General features: G+C 36.7%; 1 long non-coding RNA gene and 1 other non-coding gene across 3 annotated transcripts in view; both read right to left on the bottom strand.

Annotated features, from left to right (window-relative positions):
• Positions 1-7,360: 7,360 nt before the first annotated feature.
• On the bottom strand, positions 7,361-7,467 carry LOC129645078 (U6 spliceosomal RNA). Its single transcript, XR_008711169.1, has one exon. It is a non-coding gene; the product is annotated as a U6 spliceosomal RNA (small nuclear RNA).
• Positions 7,468-25,119: 17,652 nt separating this feature from the next.
• The window catches only part of LOC129644063 (uncharacterized), a 39,126-nt gene continuing 36,350 nt past the window's right edge, over positions 25,120-27,895 (bottom strand). For both annotated transcript variants that reach the window (XR_008710721.1, XR_008710722.1), the window contains 2 exons: positions 27,054-27,234; positions 25,120-25,249 (listed from right to left, as the gene is read on the bottom strand). This is a non-coding gene — a long non-coding RNA (uncharacterized LOC129644063). The remainder of the gene's footprint in view (positions 25,250-27,053; positions 27,235-27,895) is intronic.

The following is a 27,895-nucleotide window of genomic DNA, read 5'->3' as shown; positions in this document are numbered from 1 at the left end:
TAAATGCAAAACAAGGGAGAGACTACAATTGAGCTGGCTACTTAGAAAAGAAAAAGAAAAGAAAACCAGATTCAGTAATTTTCTCTGTCTTTAGCTTAAGGGTGCACAAAGTGTTTACAATTACTTGTTTGGCAAACTGGAGTTTTGCATATTTCTCATGGTTCAGGAGGCAAAACCATATGCTACTTATAATAATGGACTTTTTTAGGGCACAAAGTTATCATATTCATGTCACAGGAAATGTTTACATAGGAGCAAAATATTCTAGAATCAGAATAAATCAGTACATTTTGGAGTTCAAACTTCCATATGCTTCCTTGGCATAATAAAGAAGAATTCTGATGCTGTATAATACACTTTAATTAAAAACAAAACTTTTCTACAAATCATGGAAGTTCCCAAATAGTGCAGACAGATGTATCATTTTGCTGTATCATAAACATTTATCATTTTTAAGTGGAAAAAGGAATAGAAGCTATAATGAAGATGTTGTGTACTTTTTTCTCTCTGAAAATATCAATTTATTCTGATCAATTAAAATAGGATTTGCTGTGGATTTGATTTTAAGAGTTGTGCCATGTCAGGCTGCATCAGGAGAAATTGAGCTATGTTGTCTAGGTGAGGATGGGGAACACATGTATACCTGTGGCGGATTCATTTTGATATTTGGCAAAACTAATACAGTTATGTAAAGTTTAAAAATAAAATAAAATTAAAAAAAAACCAAAACACCACCAAACCAATGTTCCTGAAAAAAAAAAAATAAAGCATTTAATTCTTTCAAAAATTATGAATTGGGGTTTTAGTTCTTAAGAAGACATTGCTCATTTTTCACGTTGGCAAGCTTGTGTTCTTTAGGTTTCTTTTTACCATAAATATGATTTATACCAATAGCTGATGATTTTGCTATTATTTAAAAGCTTACTTCGCAGTTATTTTAATGCTGTTCAATGAAGAAGGTTCAGCAGTAGTGCATATAACAAGATATTTTCAAAATAGGGTCCTGATTATGATAGGAAATAGTCAATATGCTTGTGAACGAATTCCGTTTTATGTGATGAATGATTTAATGTACTTGCTGATTCTTTGTGGAAAAAACTCATTTGAATTACTCAGAGATACCCAGAATAATGGAGTTAGTTATAATCATTTTTGCAAAATATATTCTTGCACAAAAGTGAAAGAAATAATAAAATCAATGTTTCTTTTTAGAGGTTTCAGCCTTACGTTACTAAAGGGACTGTTAAATGATTATTGAAATACTTCTTTTTGCAAATAAAGCATGATTGAGTTAAATCATCTGAACCTAAGATTTAGATTATCATCAGTTTTCCCAGACTGTTTAGATTAAAAAAACTCTTGGATTTTTTTTTTTTTTCATTTTGAAAATGTAAGTAGTCGAGCTGCTAATTTTATTTAAAAAGGATAAGAATCTTTATTTAGATCCTTGTTTTTAATAATAATTGCAAATAAGGTAAAAAAAAATCAATATTTCATATACTACCGCTCCCCCTCAATGATATCGTGTTTTCAAATAGAAAATACAGGATTTCAAACTGTATCTCCAAACTGTAGATGGAGGAGAGCACACAGCTTCCAGCTTCCAGGGTCTTATATTTTGAACTCAGTAGCAGTAAAACCATTTTCATGGTTGAAGGAGTACATAGGCTTGAATCTGTTTTCAAGGTAGCTAAGACCAAACATAATATAAAGTTGTTGTTTTTTTTTTTTTTTTTTTGTACTACACTTTGCATTGCACCTGGAAGTAAATAGCTAACTAGAATAGACTAATGATGTGCTCACTGTCGCCAAGAGCTGTGGAGTAAGTACCTCTCCCTCTCTGGGTTCTCCAGTGAACTCTTAAACCCTTGGCTTTTAATTCAGCAACACACTCTGAGGAGCATGTCCCCTGCTCTTTATTACATTCCAGGGGCAGCTCCATCAAACGGCATCACCATCGCTTAGCACAGCATTTACTCTCTCTAATAAAAAAACACTCCAGGTGCTATATTGAATGCATTATTACCAACAGAGGATTCCGAAATTTGGTTTATGCCCTCCTCTTGCAAGATTCAGGGCAGCCTGAGGTCCCAGATGTGCTTTATGAATGCCAACATGACAACTGAAAAAGATGGAGCTGTATGTACAAAGATGGTCAGCAGAGAGCAACGTTCCATATTGTTGGCTTAGGAAGCCATTTCAGGAGAAACAAAGACGGTTACTAAGCCTCTTTGTGAAAAAGGGTATCAAAGGCAAGATGGTTGATAAAGGGAAAAAGAGAGACAGCAATAGCGAGGGTGAGAGAGAAAGCAAGCCAGTGAGTGACAGAATACCAATAGGACCTACAGGATTGAGATAATTCCTTACATGTAGCAGTGACCTTCGAAAAGGACTAAGTACCTGATTCCATCCTAGAAAGAAGACCAAGCACTTAATAAAATATATAAATGAGGGATTCACAGTCCCTTCCAAGATTATTTAAGAAAGTATTAAATATTTAAGAAAATATTTTAATATTAGCATAAAATAATCAAATCCTGGTAAAATGGACAGTATATAAATTTTCAATGATAAATATTTATCTCAAAAATAGAATTTTGTGCACAAAATGATTCTTTGAAGTCAAAGACTAAAATCTAACTTGGTGCACAGTGATCTCTCACTTGCTTCCTCTTTGCCTCCTTTGCCAGTCTCCTTTTTAACATTCTCCTGTCTTCACATTTTTATGTTTCATTGCTAGTAAATAGCCCTATTATTCTCCACACCTACTCATTTTTTCCCCATTTCTGTGGCTTTGCATGTCATCTCTTCTGCATTTGGAACTTCAGTTTCTTTTTTGTCTGTCTAACGCAGGCCTTATATTAAGGTTCAGATCAAAGGGTGCCTCCTCTGGGAAGCCTTCCTTTCTGTCCTCACTTCTACCATTAATACTCACTGCATTTCTCCATTGCATTATTATTGCATTTTTTTGGATGTTTTTTTTCTCAACCACTCTCTCACTTGTTTACTTACAGAGACTGGACTGGATGTATCATAAAATTCCATGTTCCCAGAACTGAGTGCCTGTTCAGTAAATAATTTTGAAAAGAATGAATGACTGAAGTGACTTCATTAACTTGTATACCTACTGTTAGGGAAAGTCAACTCAGATAATTTTATGAAAGGAAATGTTTTGAGTCCCAGGTTTGCAATACTTGTGGGCTTCAATTCAAAGCCTTTAACTGCTGGATAGGCAAAGCCAGAGTTAGAAATATACTCTTAGTAGGTAGGAAAATATTGAAATGACTATTCTAACAGAACCATAAATGTTTGTACATACTGCAATGAGTCATTCAGAAACTGTGAATTGCATTTCAATTGATATCTCTTTAGAAATAAAGTAGCTTCTGTCATTCCTTCACGTATTTATTTTTGAGAAATTACAATAAGCCAACCCCTAGGTTAGGCTCTGTGGAAACAAGGCTGGATACAACACATGTTTTGTCTCTGAGGGTTCACAGTCTGGTCAGAGATAATACTATGGCTAGCAGACAATTCTATGGGGATGAAAGATTTTGAGTGATGAGAATTTAGCCTAGTACATGAAGAAAAATCCTCAAAGAGAAACAGACAACTTAAATCAAATCTTCAGACTAAAGCAGGATGGGAGAAGATGGCAAGCCGAAAGTTCCCAGGAACCCTCAAGGTGGGCAAGAGTTCAGATTGGGTGATTTATTTTTCTGGGAAGGATTTTCATGGAAGAAAGAAAAGGAAAATGGTGAGAGAGACTGCTTGAGACAGATTATGGTAGTGGAGGTAGAAGGGTTACACCTTTGTTCCCTATAAGCTTCTGACACTGTCCTGAACTAAGCCTCAGTTTCCTCACCTGTAAAGTGGGTATGGAGGAAGGATGATATAAAATCTCTAGGCAAAGTAAGAATCAGACAATAATGCAGTATATAAATGAAAAGTGCAAGTATTAGTCGCCCAGTCATGTCCGACTTTTTGCGACCCCATGGACTCTAGCCTGCCAGGCTCCTTTGTGGGATTCTCTGGGCAAGAATACTGGAGTGGCTATCCACTCCAGTGGATAGCCACTCCAGTATTCTGCAGGGGATCTTCCCAATCCAGGGATCAAACCCAAGTCTCCTGTACTGCAGGCAGATTCTTGACTGTCTGAGTCACCAGTTTTTAACAAATTAAGACATTTTAGCTTACTTTTATGCAGAGACTATAAATACTTTGGAGGTTGTTGGCTCTGAATAAGGTGCCCCTGACAGAAGACCCTCTGAGGCCCCCACCCCAAGCAGTGCTGACTGAGCTCAAGAGCACAGCATGGCCTTCTCTTCTTGCATCTGTAGTTCGAGGCCTTAACCTCTTCTCATTATTTTAATGATGTTTTTATGTTGAATTTAACTGTAAATCACATTAACAGAGTTTTGACTGGTATGTCAGAGGGCTTAAAAACTGAGTCAAAGTCATTCTAAGAGCTAAAGAATTTGTCAGGTCTGACATGTTTAGTTGAGATAATCCATCCAAGTGTGGAGATGTCGGAGAGATGGGGCAGGATGGTGTCTAATTTGCTCAGGATTTGAGGAGTGTAAATGAACTCACAGTAGAGCTTCTGCTCCGTATTAGCAACAGTTCAAAGGATAACTCGTGGCTTTTGTCAAGGATATTAAGCAAGGCTAAAATACCCCTATAAAGCAACTAATTGCATATTATGTTCAAGTTATTTTCTGAAGAATATGGTCACACCATAACATGGCATAATTTAGGAAGCATTAGTGAAATTCTGTGTGTCCCTTAGATTTCATTGACCTATTGCGGTGATGAAAGACAGACATTCATTTTTCTGTATTTGGAAATCATACCTTTAGAGGTCAGAAAACCCATTTGTGAGGTTTTTATTGTAAAACAGGTGTTTAAGCAAGAACAATGTAAAATATAAAAAATTATCTATTACTACTGGTAATATTTTGATATGTATAGTATTTTCATTCTTTTGAATAAATGCTATTAGTCAGGATATCTCAACTGCTGAAACAGATATCCTCTAAAATATCAGTGGCTTAACATGAGAGTTTATTTCTTACTCCAGAGGACATTGCCAGCAGTGGGGGTAGCAGTGCCGGGGTGCTGTGCTCCATGCAGTTGTTCAGGGCAGTGCTCGCATAAAAGCCTGCTACTGGGGATTCCTACCCATTGACCTCCAGCCAGGGGAGAAAGGGAGAGGATAGCAAGAGACGTGTTTATAATTTCAGACCAAAAATGGTGACCCACATTTCTGCTTACACAGAACAGTGTGCCCAGCCTGGAGGGAAAGCAGGTTTGATGTATGTATTATCTCTTTGCCATAGCAAATATGTATGTAAACATGCTGCATTCAGTTTACTCTACATTCTATATGTACAATATTGTTGATTTATTTGGTCATTATGTCTTAACTTCTTTTTGTTATTTATATCATCGTTGTTTCATGGTACTGCAATTTATTTTTCTTATTAAACATTTTACTTATTACCAGTTTTCATGAGTGAGTGCAATATTCTATTAACATTCTTACACTTTTGCTTACTAGCCAAGTTGCTTTCTTAAAAAAATCTCCAGAAGTAAAATTGCTCTATCAAAAGGTATGTCATTAAAAAAAAAAAAGACTTTTGACACTTTACCAAATTTTCTCCAGAAATTTATATTCCTACCATCAGTGAGTGTGCCAGTTGCTGACATTTTTCTCTAGAGCAATGTGGCTTGTAGATGGAAACTGAAAATTGTACTTACAGTGTCCTTTTTATTTTGGTGTGAATTAAAGAATTAATTCTGGAGAAGGAAATGGCAACCTACTCCAGTATTCTTGCCTGGATAGTTGCATGGACAGAGGAGATTGGGGGGCTACAGTTTATGGTATCACAGAGAGTTGGACATGACTGAGTGACTAACACACTAAAGAATCAATTATCGTGTACTTATTGAGCATCTTGACTGGCTTGTGCTATTGGGATCTCAAGAAAATTAAGTAGGGTTGTTTTTATCGGGAAACAGTACTCTACTCTATATATTTAACACAAAAATGGAGTTTTGGTTTCCTGCTTCTCCCTAATTCAGTGATGGATGCTTTGGGTTTTATTGCAGTTATCAAAAGAGGCAGGGAGAGTAAGGGTGTTTCTTAAAATTATGAAAGATGAGGCACTTATGCTATTTGTTGTTGTTCAGTCATTAAGTCGTGTCTGACTCTGCGACCCTGTGGACTGCAGCATGCCAGGCTTCCCTGTCCTTCACTATCTCCTGGAATTTGCACAAGTTTATGTCCATTGAGTTAACCATGCTGTCTAACCATCTCATCTTCTGCCAGCCCCCTTTTCTTTCTCTTTCAATCTTTCCCAACATCAGGGTCTTTTCCAATAAGTCAGCTCTTCATATCAGATGGCCAAAGTATTGGAGCTTCAGCATTAACCCTTCTAATGAATATTCAGGGTTGATTTCCTTTAGGGTTGATGATTTTATCTCCTTGCAGTCCAAGGGACTCTCAGGAGTCTTCTTCAGAAATACAATTCGAAAGCACCACTTTTTCAGTGGTCAGCCTTCTTAATGGTCCAACTTTCACATCTGTACACAACTACTGAAAAAACCATAATTTTGACTATGCTATAATAAATTCAAATGAAAAAATAAGGTATTGAACTTTATTCTTATTGTGATAATGAGTTCAAAATGATTTCTGAGTACAGATGGCCACAAGTCACAAAATTAGGTCAAGGCAACCCTAATAATCTAAGGAATGTCTAGAGAGGACCTCAGAATCGTGCCTCAGATTTGGCTTTATATATTTCTTGAAAAAATAGAATATGTAATTACATTACTGTTGTAATTAAGTTATGAATCCCCATGGCTAGTAGTAGCTACAGTTAAGGAGTTGGTAAAGAATCCACCTGCAATGCAGGAGACCCTGGTTTGATACCTGGGTCAGGAAGATCCCCTGGAGAAGGGATAAGCTACCCATGCCAGTATTTTTGGGATTACCTGCTCCAGTCCATGAAGCTGCAAAGAGTCAGACAGCACTGAGTGACTTTCACTTTCTTTCACATAAGCTTTCTATTTTCTCATTATTCTGATGATAATTTTCTAAGTAGTTAATGATCATTATGTGCTAATTTTAAAATATAATGTTTGGATATACTCTGAAACCACATAGGTTGGTTTTATTTCAGTGATAACTCTATCTTTTCTTTCATTATTTAAAATTATATTGGATTTAACTTTTATTTTTTTATTTTTTTTTCTTTTGAGCTAGGTTTTTTTTAAATTTTATTTTATTTTTAAACTTTACATAATTGTATTAGTTTTGCCAAATATCAGAATGAATCCGCCACAGGTATACATGAAAAATATGGAACGCTTCACGAATTTGCATGTCATCCTTGTGCAGGGGCCATGCTAATCTTCTCTGCATCGTTCCAATTTTAGTATATGTGCTGCCGAAGCAAGCACTGGATTTAACTTTTAAAATTATGGATTTCTCAGATTTAGATTTGTTGCTATGTTTCTGTGTATATTAAATGGGAATAATTTATTATGAAATTCATTAATTATATTCTTGTTTGTTTTCCTATTACAAGATATATAAATTTTTAGTGAAAGTAAGACTGTGTCTCCCTGAGATGAAGTGTCTATAGAAATGCTACTTCCATGAAATGGAAATATGGGCCTTGTTATTAGATAGGCGAGTTGTAAGTATGTAGATATATACCTCTGTGATATATAAACATTTCTATGAACAGATAAATTGATACATGTTGCTAGAAATCTGAAAGTTTTCAAATAAATACTCTAGTTTCTAAATACTCAGAATGGTCCTAACAAGGTTAAAAGAATGATAGAGTAGTTTTCAAACTAATAGGCATGTGAATTGGAGCTGAGATACTAGTTACAACTGTCCCTCCATACCTGTGGGGGTTTGGTTCCAGGAACCAACCTCTCAATAGATACCAACATCCACAGATGCTTACGTCACTTACATAGAACAGTGTAGTATTTGCATGTCATCTGCACATATTCTTCCATGTTCTTTAGGTCATCTCTAAATAACTTGTAATATCTAATACAATGTGAATGCTGTGTAAATAACTGAGGGCACATGGCAGACTCAAATTTTGCTTTTTGGAACTTTCTGGAATTTGTTTCCTGAATATTTTCTATCCCGAGTTGGAGAACCTGTGGGTACACAGGGCTAACTCTATAAATAACAACAGACAAATAAATCACAGGAAAAAGACATCCCATTCTTTATAAAATACCTAAGCCAAAATTCTCAATGCCTAAACTTGTCTCTCAATTGCTTGATAGCTTCAAAAACTTTTTTTTTTAAACTTATACTCACCTGAGGGCATTGACTCAACTAATTTATGGAGCACACATTGTATGTGAGATACATAATCCGTTTTCTTAGCCCTTCATAATCCACTGGAGAAGACAAATAGAGAACCACAATTCAAAATGATATGTTCTCTCATAGAAGGAAGTCCTGGGTTCTCTGAGACTGAATCTAGAATAGCCAAAAGGACTTCCTAAAGAAGTTTGGGCTTCTCTTGTGGCTAGGTAGTAAAGAAAACGCTGGCCATTGCAAGAAATGCAAGAGATGTGGGTTTGACGCCTAGATCGAGAATATACCCTGGAGTAGGAAATGGCAACCCACTCCAGTATTCTTGCCTGGAGAATCTCATGGACAGAGGAGCCTGGCAGGCCACAGTCCATGGTTCGCAAAGAGATGTACATAATTTAGCGACTGAACAACAACAAAAGGCTCTTCTGACCATTTGAAGGCAAAGACCTCCAGCTACTCAAGTTTCTGATTAAGGACTTTAAAAAGTATCTGAAGGTAGTCTGTAATGAACCATAGTGGTCCGTGTAGCTTATCATCTTTTGGCTTCAATTATTATTGATGTTACTATTCCAGACAATCCTATTTGCAAATCTTATTAAAGTATATACATCCTAACTTAGGAAAACTGTATACTGTGTAAATATTAATGATTATGATGATGTGTGAGAATCATCAACATTTAATCATTTATAGTCAATCCTATAATTTTACAAGTGATCACAATTAGGTCCAAATAGACTTGAAACTGCTCAGGTCAAGGGGGATTTGAAGGACTTGAATTGGACTGAGAGAACATCAAAAAGGACCAGAGAATCTGCAATTTAGGGTTGGAGTTGCCTGAGGTCAGGAGGCGGGAGGGTCTCTATAAAGGGCTCCCAACAGCTGGGTTGTAAAAGGTACAGTTTGGAGCAGTTGGAAGGGAGACTGGGAAGGCCTGAAACTGCAGAAGAATGAGGGTGAAATGAGATGTGATTTGCTCAGGACAATAAAAGAAAGGCAGGAACAGCTGCAGGGTTTGGATCTGAGATGCACGGCAAACTCAGTTTGCAGGCAAGGCTTAAACAAACGGCAATGGGAAATGTGTATATATGTATATATATCTGAAGACACAGAAAACAAATGCTTAGGAAAAACTACCATACTTAGAAAGTTCTGAGCAATGCACTGGAGGAATGAGGATTAAAAGCCAGAGAGAATTGAATTGACAGTTTTTTTTTTTAATTTTAATTTTTTAACACCAAAAAATTTTGTATTGGTATGACAGGTATTTTGATTATGCCTTCATGTTAGTAATATTCTGTAAATACCATGCTAAGAAATACTTAGAACTCTACCCTGGCCACCAAAATGTTCTAAGTGAATTTGGTATATTGTAAGTTCTTAATTGGGGCATTTAAACATTCTCCAGTCTATTGATACTTGGACTAATAGGAAATCAATTTAACTTGCTCTACAGTAGTTTAAAAATATTAAAACATTTCCATAATTTTGAGATATTTTTCATCATAATTTTAATAGGTACAGTAGTCAATTAATTTTTTCCTTCATTATTAACAATGAGCTTTTATGAAATTGCTGCTTGGTGCGAGAATTGTTTTCTATCTTTGGGTCATTAGATTTGCTGATTTGAATTTAAAGGGAAAATAATATTAATCCTCCCAAATATCTTCAAATTATGTAGCATTGCCATATTTTTTCTCTTCTTTTTTTCACTTCATAATATAGTCTGGCAAAAAGTAAGTGTGATCTTAATTGTTAGACTTGTTTATTCCAGGGAGGAACCAATGGAGCACTTACAGTAATTAACATATTTTCTCTGGTCTTCTCATTTTGTTAATGATATCTTATTGAAGGATGTGCAGTAATTACTGCCCACTGAGGTACATACGCTGAAACAAATTAATGGCCAATGACCAATAATGATTACACTTGTAATTACCTATTGTGAAGTATAAGCAGAAAAAAAATGACATTAAAAACAATGTTCTCTGAAGCTAAAATTAAACTGTATTGTTAAACTGTCCTCAAAATCACATTAACAACTCAACAGAGAAATGATATTTCATGACTTTATCATTATCCCCACCAGTTTCATGTAAGTTACAAGAGACATTTTTTTTTTTTTTTTTGCTGTTTTATATCCTGAAGAATAGTACATGTGTTTATTTTTAGGTATGATTTTGGGGTATTTGTGGCACATTTATCTTAACATGGGCAGCATAATTTTCAGTGATTTCAAAAAGTTAAAATATTTTTTTTATGCCAGAAAGCAATATTTCCTTCTTCATTCTCAAGGAGATTTTCTTTTTCTTCCCAATGACTTCTTTATACCTACCTATGTTTAAGAAATTCTGGGTCACTTGGCACTTTTAGCAAGATCAATACTTTTAATGCTCAAACTTCATTTATCTCATTGGTTTATCAAAATAAACATTAATTTTCCTGTAATGCTGCCCACTATAACTTGGGATAGAGGGTGGTGATAAACGTTCACACAATTTCCATATGATACAATTTGATTTTGTAAAGTTGAGTGGTTTGAAACTCCTTTTTCTTTAGACTGCCAACAACTTCAGCAATCTACTTTATACATGTGGAAAAAATAATGAATTTTAGCTAAGGGTTAGCATAATACAGTATTGCGGTTCTTCAGACTGAAATAGAGGAGATCAAGGATCTGTGTCACTAATGAGCTGGCAAGTCACTCATTGTCTCTGGGCCTTGATTATTTGACTTGAGTAATGGGAGCTTTGTGTAAGATCCTCTGCAAGGTCACTCATAGGTGTTGATGTGCTGTGGTAAGCTTTGTGATAAGGATCATAGGAGACTGGGAATTCTCTCTCTTATCTCTGGTTACATAGTTGTGTGGAAACATTAAAATTTTTAGATCATTTTTATTATTTGTAGTTCAGTTAACAAGTCAGATTTGTTTTAACCTTTGATTCTCAGTCCTTATCAAATACTTGGACATTGAACAGAATAATAAATTCTTGTTCACCTGTGTAGGAAAAATGACACTAACATCTAAACCTGGATAACTTGAAATGTATACATTTTCAAATAAACTTTAAAAATAATATTTAGGATGATATAATTTTTAGTTAAAATACTTAGTAAAGTGTAATGATTTTATTTATTATAATATCTTGTTCCTAATGAGAATTTGAGTTCCTGCAGGATCAGAATTATGTTTTTATGTATTTTCATACCTGTTAGCACATGTTAGTGTTCAAAAGATATTTGTTGAAAGAAGAAAAAAACATGGCTGTCAATATATCTTTGTTTTGGGACATTCTGTCTGTTGCTGTGTCGTTTTAAACTGTTTTCAGGGTAAAATGTCTTTTCTCCCTCAAATAGGAAGTTGACTTTCTTTGTGGCAACTTAAATGTTCTACAGTGAAACAATTAGGCTTTGTTCTTTGAGTTCAGGTTTATTATTTGGATATGGATATTACAATAGAATTATGATCTCAGTGTTATGAGTTGAATATCACATCCAAATTACTTTTTTACATATGAGGAAATTGGGCATAATGAGGATGGAAATTGCTAGATTATTATCTAAAAGCTCTGCCCCAGAGACTTTAGTCTATGTATTAAAGCTTATTAATGTCTTCTTTAGGATCCACTTGCAAAAGATGAGAAAAGTTATCCAGCTGTAAGATTTTTCAGGACCTCGTACTGCTTTTAATTTTTCCTTTCAGTTCATGGGAACTGGTCCTATACGCCTGGTTGAACTTGGTTTAGAATTTTGACAGTTTTTTATTTGCGTCCCATTTGGATGTTTTTCAAAATGTCCAGACTATTCACATTACATCTGAATAAGCACTACCTAATGGCTTAATTCAAATTGTCTGACATATCTCTAATTAGTATTATTAATGCTTACAGATTATTCTTAATAAAATAAAGCTTTCTGGTTTAATTTTAAAACAAAAATTGTAACAGAAAAAATTTAAATAAATATAATGTGGAAATTATCATAAGTTTTACAGAAAACTTTGTTTAAAAAAACTAGCTTTGATAGAAAACTCTTTGGGGTAAAATGAGAAACGACAGAGTAGGAAAATAACTGTCTTATGATACAATGCCTACTCTTATCTATTAATATGTTTGGACTTAGCAACATTGGCAAACTGAAGGTTATAGAGATGTATATACAGAATCCTTAGCTAGTCTTACTATCTTAGTAATTACCAGTAAATTTTAATTATGTCCAAATACAGTATATGCCTCACATCTGTAAGTATTTTGGCAATTTAAAAAAAGGCAGTTTGCTAAAATATTTAGATTTTTTTCTAGTTCCAACTTAATGGTGAATGAAAAACAACAGTTTCTGAGAAAATTATTTAAAAGAGTGGAAAAATAAAATACTCATTGTATGGCTCTATGTTTCTAGCCACGAAATCATAATATGCTTATGTTTATTTTGCTCAGTGTCATTTAAAAAAGTTATTTAAAAAGTAAATAAGGCAAGAACCTGAAATTTATTTGATTTTACAAGGCATGACTTTAAAAACGGGAGGTTACAGGCTCTTGTACTATGGGCTTGTCTCTCCAGCTAAGCTGCTTCATGATCTTCGGCTAGCATATTTATCATTCAGAGGCTCTTTTTCCTCATCTGACATTCTAATCTTTCCTTGTCTTGAGCAGCACTAAAGTCCTTTCGGAAACCTTTTGCCATGTGTATATTGATACTTATGGTTTTAGTTTATATATAATTTAGTTTGCATTTAGTTTGTATATATATGATATATAGCATTACAAATCCTCTTAAATTTATATGACTATCATTTTTCAAATATATATGTATTCATACCTTGCATAATAAAAAAAAATAATGCAAAAAAACAAATTGTTTTCCTTATTTTGTTCATATATTTAAAATCATTCCTACCACATCATTTTTTTTCAGTGATGTGTGTGTTGGAATTATGGTCATCGGGATATCACATTCATTATTTTTTTTGGAAACATTTCAACATCTCTATTCAAGGACTGATGGGATCGTGTTTACAGAGGCTTTTCAAGGCATCTGTTCTTAGCCACAGCTGAGAATGGGGCCCACCATGCAGACGGGAAGGATCCACCTAGAATTTGTTGAATTAAGTCCTTGCACCTGGATATAATTGTTGTGCCGCTGTGCTGGGGTTTTCTTAAGCTACTGGTAAAACAAATTAGCTCAATTTAAACTGGCATCCAGTAGAGAAGCAACAACTCACCTCATATAATGTTTTTCAAATAATTATTTTTGTATTGCCAGTTTTATCTCATGAATATTTTCCTGGGGGCTGGGTGAGAAAAAAATGAAGCTAAATCAGAGTCGTGGTAAAAATTCTGCTAATGTTGTAGCCTTTGGTATCATGGCAGTATAATTAAGATATGGGTAAATATGAAATTGTAACTTCAGTTTAGCTGGATTTTTCCCTCACTACACAAAACATAAATTCAGATATTTAGTTGTGATGTAGAGTTTAAGAAATATTCTCACATCCATATGCAAGTTTCATAAACCATTGCCATATTTCCTGGGCCTTAAATGACAACAATTTTTTCTAGATAGAGAAGATGCATGTGAGAATCGTGATAAACAAGAGACAAGATTAATTTGTGTTTGTCAGTAGAAGTCATGAAACTCATTTGGTTATACATTCTTGAGTCATTTATACTTGGCAACCAATTTCACAAGTTTTCTACAAATTTAATAAATTCAATACTTAAATGGCTGATAAGAATGTGGTTTGTGTCAGTAGATCTATGAGACTGATACATGCATGTATTTCTGTGTGCAGTTCATGGGCACCAGTTAGGGGTCAGGCAGCATTCTCAGCACTGAGAACACAGCAGGGAAGTGTGAGAAGTGCTGCCTTCCTGAAGTTTACCTTCTAGTTTGGGAGATAGCTCCTTAATCCCCCTCCAAAAAAGAAAGAAAAAGAAGGAAGTTTAGAATATAATTTCATTTAGTATTATTAAGTTCTATGAAGAATGTAATGGGGGTTAATTACAGAGTACCAAAAATGCTCAGTTAGGTTGTCTGAGAAAGTTTTCTCAGAGAAAGATTTCTTTGAGAAAATGTTTGTGTTGCTATGTATCAATACATATATTGATTGAGGGCAGAAGGAGAGGAGGGCATTCAAGGATGAGATGGGTAGATGGCATCACTTATGCAGTGAACATGAACTTTGGTTAACTCTGGGAGATGGTGGGGGACAGGGAGGCCTGGCATGCTGCAGTCCATGGGGTCGCAAAGAGCTGGACATGACTGGTGACTGAACAACAACATATGTATCAGTAAGCACATAGACTAGCTAATTACTATACATATTTATTTCTTAATATCCCTTCCAGTGTCTTACACAATGTCTAGCATAAGATGGGAGAAAAATACTCCATTTGATTTGAGATGGAAGACATCTAGCATTTAAAAGTCTGTGTACATGTGTGGGCTTCCCAGGTAGCTCAGTGGTAAAGAATCTACCTGTCAATACAGTCCATGGGGTCCCAAAAGAGTCAGACCTGACTTAGCGACTAAACAGCAACAGCAGCAACAGCAATGCACAAGTGTAGCTACTTAGATACGTGTGTGCTAAGTTGCTTCAGTTGTGTCTCTGCAACCTTCTCTCTCCTTGGGACTCTCCAGGCAAGATTACTGGCATGGATTGCCATGCCCTCCTCCAGGACATCTTCCCAACCCAGGGATTGAACCTATATCTCTTACATCTCCTGCAATAGCAGGCAGGTTCTTTACCACTAGTGCCACCTGGGAAGCCCAGCTATATAGATATAGATATCTTCCAAGTGTAACATACAGAACACAAAAGATCAATGTTATATATGATTTATTTCAAAGGTTTGAATGTAAACCCTTACAGAGCCTTTCTTAACTTTTTTTCTTCAACACTGTCTCTTTTTCCCCATCACAATCAGTTCAGTTCAGTTGCTCAGTCATGTCCGACTCTTTGCGACCCCATGGACTAAAGCACGCCAGGCTTCCCTGTCTATCACCAACTCCTGGAGCTTGCTCAAACTCATGTCCATTGAGTCGGTGATGCCATCCAACCATCTCATCCTCTGTTTTCCTCTTCTCCTCCTGCCTTCAATTTTTCCAAGCATCAGGGTCGTTTTTCAGTGAGTCAGTTCTTCACATCAAGTGGCTAAAGTATTGGAATTTCAGCTTCAGCATCAGTCCTTCCAATGAATATTCAGGACTGATTTGCTTTAGGATTGACTGATTGGACCTCTTTGCAGTCCAAGAGACTCTCAAGAGTCTTCTCCAACACCACATTTCAAAAGCATCAATTCTTAGGCACTCTGCTTTCTTTATGGTCCAACTCTCACATCCATACATGACTACTGGAAAAACCATAGTTTTGACTAGATGGACATTTGTTGGCAAAGTAATGTCTCTTCTTTTTAATATGCTGTCTAGATTTTCTTCAAAGGAGCAAGTGTCTTTTAATTTCTTGGCTGCAGTCACCATTTGTAGTGATTTTGGGGCCCCCCAAAATAAAATATTTCACTGTTTCCATGGTTTCCCCTTCTAATTGCCATGAAGTGATGGGGTCAGATGCTATGCTCTTAGTTTTTTGAATGTTGAGTTTTAAGCCAGCTTTTTTCACTCTCCTCTTTGACTTTCATCAAGAGGCTCATAAGTTCTTCACTTCCTGCCATAAGGGTGGTGTCATCTGCATATCTGAGGTTATTGATAGTTCTCCTGGCAATCTTCATCCAGTGCAGCATTTCACATGATGTACTGTGCCATATAAGTTAAATAAACAGGGTGACAATATACAGCCTTGACCTTCTCCTTTCCTGATTTGGAACCAGTCTGCTGTTCCATTTCTGATTCTAACTGTTGCTTCTTGACCTGCATACAGATTTCTCAGGAGGCAGGTCAGGTGGTCTGGTAATCCCATCTCTTTAAGAATTTTCCACAGTTTGTTGTGATCCACATAGTCAAAGGCTTTAGCATAGTCAATAAAGCAGAAGTAGATGCTTTTCTGTAACTCTCTTGCTTTCTATGATCCAACTGATGTTGGCAATTTGGTCTCTGGTTCCTCTGACTTTTCTAGATCCATCTTGAACATCTGGAAATTCTCAGTTCATGTACTGTTGAAGACTGGTTTGGAGAATTTTGAGCATTACTTTACTAGTGTGTGAGATGAGTGCAGTTGTGAAGTAGGTTGAACATTCTTTGGCATTGCTTTCTTTGGGATTGGAATGAAAACTTTTTCTAGTCCTGTGGCCACTGCTGAGTTTTCCAAATTTGCTGGCATATTGAGTGCAGCACTTTCACAGCATCATCTTTTAAGATTTAAAATAGCTGAACTGGAATTTCATCACCTCCACTAGCTTTGTTCCCAGTGATGCTTCCTAAGACCCACTTGACTTTGCATTCCAGGATGTCTGGCTCTAGGTGAGTGATCGTACCATCATGATTATCTGGGTCATGAAGATCTATTTTGAATAGTTTTTCTGTGTATTCTTGCTACCTCTTCTTAATATCTTCTGCTGCTGTTAGGTCCATACCATTTCTGTCCTTTATCGAGCCCATCTTTGCATGAAATGTTCCCTTGGTATCCAGAATTCTCTTGAAGAGATCTCTAGTCATTCTGTTGTTTCCCTCTATTTCTTTGCATTTATCTCTGAGGAAGGTTTTCTTATCTCTCCTTGCTATTCTTTGGAACTCTACATTTAGATGGGTATATCTTTCCTTTTCTCCTTTGCCTTTAGCTTCTCTTTTCTCGGCTATTTGTAAGGCCTCCTCAGACAACCATTTTGCCTTTTTGCATTTCTTTTTCTTGGGAATGATCTTGATCCCTGCCTCCTGTACAATGTTATGAACCTCCATCCATAGTTCTTCAAGCACTCTGTCTGTTAGATCTAATCCCTTGAATCTGTCACTTCTACTGTATAGTTGTAAGGGATTAGATTTAGGTCATACCTAAATGGTCTAGTGGTTTTCCGTACTTTCTTCAATTTAAGTCTGAATTTTGCAATAAAGAGTTCATGATCTGAGCCACAGTCAGCTCCCGGTCTTGTTTTTGCTGACTGTATAGAGATTGTCTATCTTTGGCTGCAAAGAATACAATCAAGCTGATTTCAGTATTGACCAGCTGGTGATGTCCATGTGTAGAGCCATCTCTCGTGTTGTTGGAAGAGGGTGTTTGCTATGACCACTGCGTTCTCTTGGCAAAACTCTGTTAGCCTTTGCCCTGCTTCATTTTGTACTCCAAGGACAAATTTGCCTATTACTCCAGGTGTCTCTTGACTTCTTACTTTGGCATTTCTGTCCCTGGAATGGATATCTTTTTTTGGGTGTGAGCTCCGAGAGTTTGCGATGGACAGGGAAGCCTGGTGTGCTACAGTCCATGGGGTCACAAAGAGTCGGACACAACTGAGAGACTGAACTGAACTGACCTAGAAAGTCTTGTAGGTCTTCATAGAATCATTCAACTTCAACTTCTTTGGCATTAGTGGTTGGGGCATAGACTTGGATTACTGTCTACTTGGATTACATTATGTCTACTACCGTGGGTAAGAATCCCTTAGAAGAAATGGAGTAGCCCTCATAGTCAACAAGATTCTGAAATACAGTAAGTACTTGGGTGCAATTTCAAAAATGACACAATGATCTCTGTTCATTTACAAAGCAACCATTCAGTATCACAGTAATCCAAGTCTATGCCCCAACCACTAATGCTGAAGAAGCTAAGTTGAACAGTTCTGTGACAACCTGTCATAATAACTTCTATCTATTTCTTTTCTAGCACACTTAACCCCACAATGCTGTTAGTTGTATACCAATGTCTTTTCTTTCATAATTTTACTCCTTCGTACAGATTTTCCTTCATATACCTTTTTATTTCCAGGGCCTTACACCACATCTGAAAACAAGTGCAATGTGTTTTAATTTAAAAGCTTAATAAAGAGATTTCAGTTAACATGCTCAGAGCTGATTCCATAGGAAAATTTCACTGACTTATTGATGATCTGAATGTAAAATTTTGTAAGTGGCAGAGCTGAATTCCAAATTCTAGCAACCCAGCTAGTTGACCTGTGCTTATTATTGGCAACAGACTTTATAGCCGAGTTTGATTCATAGTGACAATACTACTGCTGCTGATGGAAATAGCTACCATTTATGTAGCCCTTTCTAATGTCAGATATTGGACACTCCATCCATACTTTGTCCTCTAAAATCCTGACTCTGAACCTATGAAGCAGGTGTTATTGCCCTACTCTGCAGATAAGTAATTAAAACTCAGAGAAAATGAAAAACTGCCTCAAATAACAAGCTAATCATATATTAAAATAGATAATAATAATAATGTGTATTTCAAGTTATATTTATGAAATTTATGATGTATAATACAAATAGTATAAAGTTTCAAATAAAAATTTTATAAATTGGCTGCCATATATATATGTACATATACATATGTTTATGTTGTTAAATGGCAGTGGGATAATCTTTCCAATGCTTGGTGAGGAAAGCATGTGAAGGGGCAGGGATATGTATTTTGGTAAAGTTTGGGATGGTAAATATATGTGTGTGTGTTTACATATATTCTAATCATATGCATAGATATTTGCCTAGTTTGATACTATTAGTTTTGAACTGACTTGTTAGGATGCAATGTCTCCATCCTACTAAATGAAGTTTGGAAAATAAGGCAATTTTATATTTGTCTCTATACAGTACAGTGTCAGTTCAGTTCAGTTGCTCAGTCGTGTCTGACTGTTTGTGACCCCATGAATTGCAGCACGCCAGGCCTCCCTGTCCATCACCAACTCCCGGAGTTCACTCAAACTCATGTCCATCGAGTCGGTGATGCCATCCAACCATCTCATCCTCTGTTGTCCCCTTCTCCTCCTGCCCCCAATCCCTCCCAGCATCAGTCTTTTCCAGTGAGTCAACTCTTTGCATAAGGTGGCCAAAGTACTGGAGTTTCATTTTTAGCATCAGTCCTTCCAAAGAAATCCCAGGACTGATCTCCTTTAGAATGGACTGGTTGGATCTCCTTGCAGCCCAAGGGACTCTCAAGAGTCTTCTCCAACACCATAGTTCAAAAGCATCAGTTCTTCAGCACTCAGCTTTCTTCACAGTCCTACTCTCGCATCCATACACGACCACTGGAAAAACCATAGCATTGACTAGACAGACCTTTGTTGGCAAAGTAATATCTCTGCTTTTATATATGCTATCTAGGTTGGTCAAAACTTTCCTTCCAAGGAGTAAGCATCTTTTAATTTCATGGCTGCAATCACCATCTGCAGTGATTTTGGAGCCCAAAAAAATAAAGTCTGACACTGTTTCCACTGTTTCTCCATCTATTTCCCATGAAGTGATGGGACCAGATGCTATGATCTTAGTTTTCTGAATGTTGAGTTTTAAGTCAACTTTTTCACTCTCCTCTTCCACTTTCATCAAGAGAGTTTGTAGTTCCTCTTCACTTTCTGCCATAAGGGTGGTGTCATCTGCATATCTGAGGTTATTGATATTTCTCCCGGCAATTTTGATTCCAGCTTGTGCTTCTTCCAGCCCAGCGTTTCTAATGATGTACTCTTCATAGAAGTTAAATAAGCAGGGTGACAATATACAGCCTTGATGTACTCCTTTTCCTATTTGGAACCAGTTCCATGTCCAGTTCTAACTGTTGCTTCCTGACCTGCATATAGGTTTCTCAAGAGGCAGGTCAGGTGATCTGGTATTCCCATCTCTTTAAGGGAATGAAATGGATGAATTTAACTCAGATGACCATTATATATACTACTGTGGGCAGGAATCCCTTAGAAGAAATGGGAGTAGCTATCATGGTCAACAAAAGAGTCCAAAATGCAGTACTTGGATGCAATCTCAAAAATGACAGAATGATCTCTGTTCATTTCCAAGGCAAACCATTCAGTATCACAGTAATCCAAGTCTATGCCCCAACCAGTAACACTGAAGTAGCTGAAGTTGAACGATTCTATGAAGACCTACAAGACCTTTTAGAACTAACCAAAAAGATGTCCTTTTCATTATAGGGGACTGGAATGCAAAAGTAGGAAGTCAAGAAACACCTGGGGTAAAGGCAAATTTAGCCTTGAAATACGTAATGAAGCAGGGCAAAGGTTAATAGAGTTTTGCCAGGAGAACGCACTGGTCATAGCAAAAACCCTCTTCCAACAACACAAGAGAAGACTCTACACATGGACATCACCAGATGGTCAACACGGAAATCATATCAGTTGTATTCTTTGCAGCCAAAGTTGGAGAAGCTCTATACAGTCAGCAAAAACAAGACCAGGAGCTGACTGTGGCTCAGATCATGAACTCCTTATTGCCAAATACAGACTTAAACTGAAGAAAGTACGGAAAACCACTAGACCATTGAGGTATGACCTAAATCAAATTCCTTGTGATTATACAGTAGAAGTGAGAAATAGATTTAAGGGACTAGATCTGATAGATAGAGTGCCTGATGAACTATGGTCGGAGGTTTGTGACATTGTACAGGAGACAGAATCAAGACCATCCCTATGGAAAAGAAATGCAAAAAAAGCAAAATGGCTGTCTGGGGAGGCCATACAAATAGCTGTGAAAAGAAGAGAAGTGAAAAGCAAAGGAGATAAGAAAAGATATAAACATCTGAATGCGGAGCTCCAAAGAATAGCAAGGAGAGATAAGAAAGTCTTCCTCATCAATCAATGCAAAGAAATAGAGGAAAACAACAGAATGGAAAAGACTAGAGATCTCTTCAAGAAAATTAGAGATACCAAGGGAACATTTCATGCAAAGATGGGTTCGATAAAGGACAGAAATGGTATGGACCTAACAGAAGCAGAAGATATTAAGAAGAGGTGGCAAGAGAAGAATTGTACAAAAAAGATCTTCACGACCCAGATAATCACGATGGTGTGATCACTGACCTAGAGCCAGACATCCTGGAATGTGAAGTCAAGTGGGCCTTAGGAAGCATGACTATGAACAAAGCTAGTGGAGGTGATGAAATTCCAGTTGAGATATTTCAAATCCTGGAAGATGATGTTGTGAAAGTGCTGCCCTCAATATGCCAGTAAATTTGGAAACTCTGCAGTGGCCGCAGGACTGGAAAAGGTCAGTTTTCATTCCAATCCCAAAGAAAGGCAATGCCAAAGAATGCTCAAACTACCGCACAATTGTACTCATCTTACATGCTAGTAAAGTAATGCTCAAAATTCTGCAAGCCAGGCTTCAGAAATACGTGAACCGTGAACTTCCTGATGTTCAAGCTGGTTTTAGAAAAGGCAGAGGAACCAGAGATCAAATTGCCAACATCTGCTGGATCATGGAAAAAGCAAGAGAGTTCCAGAAAAACATCTATTTCTGCTTTATTGACTATGCCAAAGCCTTTGACTGTGTGGATTATAGTACAGTGTAGCACCTACTAAATGTTTGTTTCAAAAATGAAATATTGAAGCAATGCTATCACTAAGGTGATTCATGGAATAGAAGCACCTAAGATTTCTACTCCCATTAGCTTTAAAAACCAATTTCAACAATATTGGAAAACACATAATTGTCTGTTATTTTTTATTATAAACTTTTAATAAAAGTCCATGGAACTTTTTTATTACAGTAATTAATCTATTTCAGTATTATAGTTCTTAGTTAGGCAATATGGTATGGAAATTCAAAACTTGAGCAAATGACATACATGTAGAGAAATCTAGCAATATTTTTTTTTCTTAAAATCTAACATTGGCATGTGATCAATAAAGTAAGTAGTTATTGTTGTTTAGTCACTCAGCCATGTCCAACTCTTTGTGACCCTATGGATTGCAGCATGCCATGCTTCCCCATTCTTCACCATCTTCTGGAGTTCTCTCAGACTCATGTCCATTGAGTCGGTGATGCCATCCAACATCTCATCCTCTGTTGTCTCCTTGTCCCCCTTCCTTCAATCATTCTCAGCATTAGGGTCTTTTCCAGTGAGTCAGCTCTTTGCATTAGGTGGCCTAAGCAGCTAAATGAGGTGTTTTATAAACTTGATGCTTATGGTCATGGATATCCACACATTTATATATATTAACTTAGCAGTCATAATATTGACTAGCATATGTGTGTTGTTTTTTTTAAAACAGTACTTTAAAATTTTTTTATTTATTTTTGACTGTGTTGCATCTTTGTTGCTATATGAGGGCTTTCACTAGTTGTAGTTAACAAGCTTCTCATTGTGTGGTTTCTCTTGTTGTGGAGCACAGGCTTGAGGGCCCTGGCTTCATTAACGGTGGCACATGGGCTCAGTAGTTGTGGTGCTTGGGCTTAATTAGCCTGTGGCAGGTGGAATCTTCCTGGACCAGGGATCAAATCTGAGTCCCGTGCATTGGCCAGTGGGATTCTTAACCACTGCACCATCGAGGAAGTCCTGTGTGTGTTCTAATATATCATTCATTCATAATTACTCTCTAACTCAAAATGAGACTGCTATGCTGTAAAGTTAACTATAGTTAACCAACTATTACATGCTTTTCAATTTGTGGATTCTTTTGTTAATATAAACAAATATAGCAAAGAAGTACAGACAAATCATCAGTAACCTAAAAATTATCTTTACAACTAAGCCTTTTCAGAAATATAGAAATAGTGGTTCAAAATTAAGTAAAAGGATCTTTTTGTCTTTCTGTGGGATAATGGAGGTGAAGGTCAGTTCTCACTGCTGGTAGTTTATGTTTAATATGTCTCTCAGTAAATACAGAGAAATAACACTCACCCAAAATGCTGTCTAAGAATTTAAGCACACAAACTCTATTTCTATACAACTCAAAGTGAAGATATGGTCTGGATATAAATGTGGGTAATTTGATTAAACAATCTCATTTTTTACATGATTATACACTTCAGATATTAGAAAAACCAAAATATGATTCTCCACTTAATGATTTCAACTTCCAAAATTACTGAATACACAGTAAGAATAATCCAGTCCACAGTGTCTATTTGTTAGAAGTAGAAGATTTTGGGTAGAAGTTCCTTGTAGACTGTACACTGCTGCTGCTGCTGCTAAGTCGCTTCAGTCGTGTCCGACTCTGTGCAATCCCAGAGACGGCAGCCCACCAGGCTCCCCGATCCTTGGAATTCTCCAGGCAAGAACACTGGAGTGGGTTGCCATTTCCTTCTCCAATGCATGAAAGTGAAAAGTGAAAGTGAAGTCACTCAGTCGTGTCTGACTCTTAGCGACCCCATGGACTGCAGCCTACCAGGCGTGCGCTGGAAGTGTTCAATTCTAAGTTAAAGGCAGATACTTCATAAGAATGTTTTTATTCCCTTATTTTTTTCTTAGGAGACACTTGGTTCATTCTGTGGAATGAGAACCACCTTGGGAATAATCTCTCACAGAATGACATGCTGCTTCAGACATCCCAGTACAAGCAAGATTACCGTTCTAATGTTTTTCTTAAATTAATATTTAGGCCAAAATGTGACTGTGAAAGGATTTAAAATTTCCCAGCTTATCTCATCTACTCTTAGTGTTCCAAGGATAACTCTGAAGACAAATTAAATTGTGTTTTGTTGATAGTTTTGGAGAGAATTATTATAAAACTCTAGATGTAATCTGACTGTCATGAAAGATTTGTTTTATATGGACTGAATAATAGATTGCTAGTTTCATATAAAATTCTGTATTTTCCAGTTTTTGATGTCCCAAATTTAATTTTACTAAATGATACCCATGGAGTGGGTATGGTAAAGTGATATGGAGATAGGTAATTGAAAATGAAGATATGCACAATAAGCTAGGTGCTCCAGCCAAAAACTCAGGAGGCATTTTCAGTTTTTACCACTCTTTCCTTACTGTATCGAAGAAAGCAATGGCATCCCATTCCAGTACTGTTATCTGGAAAATCTCATGGATGGAGGTGCCTGGTAGGCCGCAGTCCATGGGGTCCCTAAGAGTCAGATACAACTGAGCAGCTTCACTTTCACTTTTCCCTTTCATGCATTGGAGAAGGAAATGGCAACCCCCTCCAGTGTTCTTGCCTGGAGAATCCCAGGGACGGGGGAGCCCAGTGGGCTGCCGTCTCTGGGGTCGCACAGAGACGGACACATCTGAAGCGACTTAGCAGCAGCAACAGCATTACTGCATATGTTTTACACTCTTCTTTCAAAGTGAGTACAGTATTGTGATTCTGTTGATTTTTTTCTCCGTCTCCACTTGCACCTGTTCCATCTTCTGTTTCCTGAACTACTGGGCTGGGTTCCCTGCCTCTGGTTTCCCACTTTAGACATAGACACCCTAAAATTCATTCTCCATGGATGAGCCAGAGGATTTTTTTCAAGTGTAAGTCAGATAATGTCACTCCTTCTCTAACAGCTTCCATAGCTGGTCCCAACTGAAAACAACGCAAATGTTTATCAACCAGTGAATGGATAAACAATTAGTACATCCTTACAGTGGAATTCTTTAGGCAAAAATGAACAACTGATACACACAATAGCAGGGATGAGGCTGAAGGGCATTATGCTGAGTGAAAGAAGCAGGAAACAAATGGCTACATAGTTCCATGTATATGAGACTTTGGAAAAACTATAGGAACAAAGATCAGATCAGTGGTGGCTAGTGGGGGAGAATACAAAAGAACTTTCTAGGGTGATGAAACTGATCTATTTCTTGACTGTGTTAATTACACAACTTTATTCTTTTGTCTGTAATCATCAAACAGTTATACATGAAAAGGGTGAATTTTATTATGTTTGTATGTGTGATAGTTTTATATATATAATGTATATATAGAGTATATATAACCAGCACATATATTAATGTAATAAAAACTTATAATAATTATATTCATCTTTATGATGATGATGACGACGATGATGATGATGGAGTGCCAATTTCATAGATGCAGTTAAGTACTATGTCCCCTGGAAAAAACAAGAGAATAAACCCATCCTTATAAAGTGCATCTCTTTAACTCTGAGAATTATACATGTGTACTATGGAATTTTTGAGGAGCTTCTATTCCAAATTAGATATATGTGAGGTAAATTCTGAAAGAGATGGGAATAACAGACCACCTGACCTGCCTCCTGAGAAACCTATTTGCAGGTCAGGAAGCAACAGTCAGAACTGGACATGGAACAACAGACTGGTTCCAAGTAGGAAAAGGAGGACATCAAGGCTGTACATTATCACCCTACTTATTTAACTTCTATGCAGAGTACATCATGAGAAACACTGAACTGGAAGAAGCACAAGCTGGAATCAAGATTGCTGGGAGAAATATCAATAACCTCAGATATGCAGATGACACCACCCTTATGGCAGAAAGTGAAGAGGAATTAAAAAGCCTCTTGATGAAAGTGAAAGAGGAGAGTGAAAAAGTTGGCTTAAAGCTCAACATTCAGAAAACTAAGATCATAGCATCTGGTCCCATCACTTCATGGGAAATAGATGGAGAAACAGTGGAAACAGTGTCAGACTTTATTTTTTTGGGCTCCAAAATCACTGCAGATGGTGATTGCAGCCATGAAATTAAAAGATGCTTACTCCCTGGAAGCAAAGTTTTGACCAACCTAGATAGCATATATAAAAGCAGAGATATTACTTTGCCAACAAAGGTCCGTCTAGTCAAGGCTATGGTTTTTCCTGTGGTCATGTATGGATGTGAGAGTTGGACTGTGAAGAAAGCTGAGTGCTGAAGAATTGATGCTTTTAACTGTGGTGTTGGAGAAGACTCTTGAGAGTCCCTTGGGCTGCAAGGAGATCCAACCAGTCCATTCTAAAGGAGATCGGTCCTGGGTGTTCTTTGGAAGGAATGATGCTAAAGGTGAAACTCCAGTACTTTGGCCACCTCATGCGAAGAGTTGACTCATTGGAAAAGACTCTGATGCTGGGAGGAATTGGGGGCAGGAGGAGAAGGGGACGATAGAGGATGAGATAGCTGGATGGCATCACCGACTCGATGGACATGAGTTTGAGTGAACTCCGGGAGTTGGTGATGGACAGGGAGGCCTGGCGTGCTGCAATTCATGGGGTCACAAAGAGTCAGACATGACTGAGCGACTGAACTGAACTGAGGTAAATTATGCAGGTCTTCCCTGCCAGCTCAATGGTAAAGAATCTGCATGCAATGTGGAAGAACCGGGTTCAATCCCTGAGTTGGCAAGACCCCTTGGAGAAGGGAATGGCAACCCACTCCAGTGTTCTTGCCTGGAAAATATCATGGACAGAGGAGTCAGTTATATTTCTATAACCATGACTTAAAAAAAAACCCAAAACTCTATGGCCTCCTTCTGTACTTAGAATACAAATCCACACACCTGACTCAGGCTTGTAAGGCATTTTGTAAAATTGCCCTTGCCTGCCCTTGACCTCATTTCTCTCCTTGCTGTGAATAGTTCTAGACCATTTATAGGGTTTTCTTAGACATTTGATGTTTAACTTTAAAAACAAGTAATTGATTAGCCTTTAAAAGTAACATTTAATTTTTCTTAATGATGATTTGAAGTATAAAATTATATATTGATAATCCTTTGCATAGTACCTATATTTTCTCATAAAAATAAAAAACCCAATCTACAAATACTTTTGTTATCATCATCGTATGTATCCTGATTTTCTCTATTTTTTTTTGATTCTCTCTTAGTTCATGGAAAGGGAAGAAAAGAGGCAATAATTTTATTGTTAATTTTTTATTAAAAATTAAAAGAAATTATTTGAGCCTACTGTGCAGCATACAGGATCTTAGTTTCTCAACCGTGGATTGAACCTGTGTCGCCTATTTTGGGAGCGTGGAGTCCTCACCATTGGACCACCAGGGAAATCCCAAGAGAAAAGGCAGTAATTTTAAATGTCTGAGATCATCTTCAACTTAGTGGCCAGGTACTTTCTGTCAATTAAACATAATCTAAGAAAAGATATATATATGAAATATTAATTAATTAAACAAATGATTTCTATACCATTATGTAATAGGATCCTCAAGGGGGCCGTTTTTCACTTTATAAAAATATGAAAATTGAATTTCATTGAATAATAATCTCTCCAATTTTATTACAAATATAAATTTAAATACGAATGTTTAAGTACATAAATTTCATATACACCCCTTCAGGTATGTTGAATGTGAAGTCAACACACAAACACACAGAGTGTAACATTAAAAGAGATAGAAACTGGGTGGAGAAAATACACATTACATCCACAGACACATTTTATTCATTTCTAAAAGTATGTATTTCTAATAATGGAATCATATAGGACTAAAAATTCAGTTCACATATTTAAATTAGATTTACAGAACTTCCATAAATGGGTTAAAATAGATTCACATAAATCACTAAAATGTCATCTTAAAAAAGCAAGTCGCATCTATTATCTGATAGTGCACCTCATCACATCAGTCACATTTAACGTATCATGCACCCCAGGAATATGTCAGGACTAGACAAAAATTTTCAGTTTATGTGAGAAATAGCAAAAATACTAGTTGACTCTGTAGTGGGATTAGGGGACTTTAATTTTATACATTTTAAATTGACTGTTTTCTTCCTGTTTTTCTATTTCCC

This window comes from Bubalus kerabau, chromosome 2, assembly GCF_029407905.1.
Source record: "Bubalus kerabau isolate K-KA32 ecotype Philippines breed swamp buffalo chromosome 2, PCC_UOA_SB_1v2, whole genome shotgun sequence".
In the NCBI taxonomy this organism is placed as follows: Eukaryota; Metazoa; Chordata; class Mammalia; order Artiodactyla; family Bovidae; genus Bubalus; species Bubalus kerabau.
This window is presented reverse-complemented; position numbering and strand designations above follow the sequence as displayed.